The sequence below is a fragment of the Penaeus monodon genome, chromosome 36 (assembly GCF_015228065.2).
Source record: "Penaeus monodon isolate SGIC_2016 chromosome 36, NSTDA_Pmon_1, whole genome shotgun sequence".
In the NCBI taxonomy this organism is placed as follows: domain Eukaryota; kingdom Metazoa; phylum Arthropoda; class Malacostraca; order Decapoda; family Penaeidae; genus Penaeus; species Penaeus monodon.
Genome location: NC_051421.1, coordinates 21,301,428 through 21,303,927, shown reverse-complemented (window position 1 = coordinate 21,303,927; position 2,500 = coordinate 21,301,428).

Below are 2,500 nucleotides of genomic sequence, written 5' to 3'. Positions count from 1 at the left end.
AGAAAGACGAGTAAGAACACATAAACGTAGAGTAAAAACGTAAAATTACTGTAATTCATTTTATGAAGAACATAAGAGTCTGAATTCCCCCCCCCCCATGCATTACATCCTCCTTTATTACCCATTTCAAACCCACTTCATCTCTTCCGTGCCCATAATCTCACGCCCATACCACGCCCCTCCTGTCTCTCTGGCGCCCTTCCTTGCGTCGAAACGAGACAAGCGCCCCCAACGAACTTCCTGAAACCTGGCAGCCTCTCTCCACTCCCCCCCCCCTTTCCCTCAAATCCCTCCCTCATCCCTGATTTCTTCCTTACTCTCTATTCTCTCCCTTTCTCCTCACGCCTCTCCTCTCCCCACTTATCCCTGATTCTCTCTCTCCTCCCGTATATCCTCCTCATTCTCCACTCTCCCTCTCTTCCCTCCTCCATTCCTCTTTGCCTACTTCCCTCCCCCTTTCTTCTTTCTTACTCTCATTTCTCCCTTGTTCCCTTCCCTCTTTCCTCTCTCTCTCTATCATAACTCTCCCTCCCTCCTTCTCTTCCTTCCTTTATCCCTTTCCCTTCTCCACTTTCCCCCTCCCCTATTGCTCAATATTTGTCCTCCTTCTTCCTCCTTTATCTTCCCCTCCTCTTCCCTCTTACCTTTTCTTCCTTCATGTCATTTCTCCTCCCCTTTCCTTCTCCCTTTCCTTCTCCATCCTTCCTCCTCCTCCTTTCTACTCTCCCTTCTTCTTTCCCTTTCCTCCTCCCTAGCCCTTTCCCCCTACCTTCCCTCCTCCTCGCCCCTCTTTCCTGTTCCACCTCCCCCCTCCCCTTCCGTTCCCTCCATCCCCCTCCCCTTTCCAAAACTTCTTTCCCCTTTTCTTCCCTCTTCCCCATACACCGCCCCCTTCTTCCTACCCCACCCTTTTCCCCTTACAGCACCCCCTCCCCTTACCCGACCCATTCCCCTCTACTCCACACCTTTCCCCCACCCTTTTCCCCCAACCGCACCCTCTCCCCCCGCCCCTCCCCTTCCCTGCCACCTGTCGCCCACCTCAAGAAAAGCCCTCAGGCGGGGAACCAAGAAAATCAATCTCGCTCCGCCGGTGGAACGATCGCCGGGCCCTGAATCCGGAAGCCGAAAATTTCGCCCGCGTGGAGCACCTCTTGACCTCGCTTCACGTCAGGTCGATTGTGTGGCGACGGGCGCCCTCGCTGGACTTCGATTAGCCGCATTTTTTCCCCTGTTTCTTCGGTTGTTTTCTTTCCTCCTTTTATTTTGTTTTCTCTTCTTCTTCTTTCTTTCTTTTTTTTTCGGGGGGAGGTATCCAATTTCAGTCTTCGGTCGATGTTTTTTTTGTTTTTGCTTTTGTTTTTCGAAGCACGATGGAGCTTTAAATTTGTTTAGAACTTCGAGAGTTTGTTTGTATTGAGTGTATAACGTAGCGGGAGCGATCAGCTGATTCGTTGCTGCGGTGAACTTCTTTATTTTTGTGTCTCTTTATCTATATTCTATCTTCTTCTTTTTATCATATGACGAAATTAATAAGTATTTATCCTTTTTTTTCTCCTTCTTTTCCCTGGTGTTCATTTTCCGATTCTTCATTTCCTCCGGTGACAAGCTTTTACGTAAAAGTTTAATCAGAGATAAACGGGGGAAGTGACCGCGGGGGAAAAAAGGCAGAAAGAGGAAATTAGCAAAACCAAAGCGTGAATTAGGGTGGAGATTGAATCGGCTTTCGCGTCGCTTCAGCAGGAGTGACGTCACAGGTAGGGGGAGGGGGGAGGGAGGGGGGAGATGGGAAGGGGGGAGGAGGGGGAGGGGGAGGGGAAGGGGAGAAGGGGGAAGGGGGAGGGGAAGAAGGGGAAGGGTGAGGGGGAAGAAGAAGGGGAAGAAGAGAGAGAGAGAGAGAGAGAGAGAGTGGACGGAAGGGCAATTTGGAAAGGGAAGGGAAGGGGAGAGGGCAAGGGAGGGGAAAGAGGAGGAAGGGGAAGGGGTGAAGGGGAGAGAGAGGGTGGAGTGGAGAGGAGAAGGGTAGGGGGAAGGGGGAGGGGGAGGGGGGAGGGGGAGGGGGGCGAGGGGGAGGGGGCGAGGGGGGAGGGGGCGAGGGGGGAGGGGGCGAGGGGGAGGGGGCGAGGGGGAGGGGCGAGGGGGAGGGGGCGAGGGGGAGGGGGCGAGGGGGAGGGGGGAAAGATTAAGGTAACAGCAAACACAACGGGATTATGGCTACAAATATTTTATGTTTTTGCCCACCTCTTCCCTTTTTGGCAACTGCAAAAATGCGAAATGATAAAATTTATTAATCACAAATGTAATTTATTTTTCAATGATAGCAATGAAATTAAATCATATTGCTTACGTCTATTGCAAAGATACATTATTGGCATATGATTTTTTTTATGATTCATAAGAAATTGATAAGATATTTATTTTAGCATGTATACCTAATCGATATTTAATACATACATTATTTGCGCATACATGCATACAGTCATACATACATACATACATACAT